Source organism: Penaeus monodon, chromosome 19, assembly GCF_015228065.2.
Source record: "Penaeus monodon isolate SGIC_2016 chromosome 19, NSTDA_Pmon_1, whole genome shotgun sequence".
Lineage (NCBI taxonomy): Eukaryota > Metazoa > Arthropoda > Malacostraca > Decapoda > Penaeidae > Penaeus > Penaeus monodon.
Genome location: NC_051404.1, coordinates 33966623 through 33967058, shown reverse-complemented (window position 1 = coordinate 33967058; position 436 = coordinate 33966623).

The following is a 436-nucleotide window of genomic DNA, read 5'->3' as shown; positions in this document are numbered from 1 at the left end:
AATATCATAACCAGAGAGAGGCCCAACCCACAACGGCGTGAGCGACCTCCGTCCTTATTCCAACTGAACAGAAGAATCAATTTTCGTGTAACTTTGGTAGTAACGTCTGCCTGTAAAATGCAGTATCTGTACATATATTTTCTTTCTCTTTGTGACTTTATTCTACGATATTTGATTATGCTTTGGTTGCATATGTGTCTGCGTATGTGTGATACGTTTTAATTATTTTTATTTATTGCATCTTTTATTTGCCGTTACGTGATATTGAGATCTAAAGAGGTTCCTTAAGTGTTTTTTTATTACTTGTTTAAACCACCGCGTCATTTATTCACAGTTAAGAGTACTAGAGTTTGTGATCCTCATCTCTCGAAATAATGTCTTGCCTTCATGATAACGGCGATATTGAAGTGGAAGGGAGGGTGTGGGAGTGGGAGTA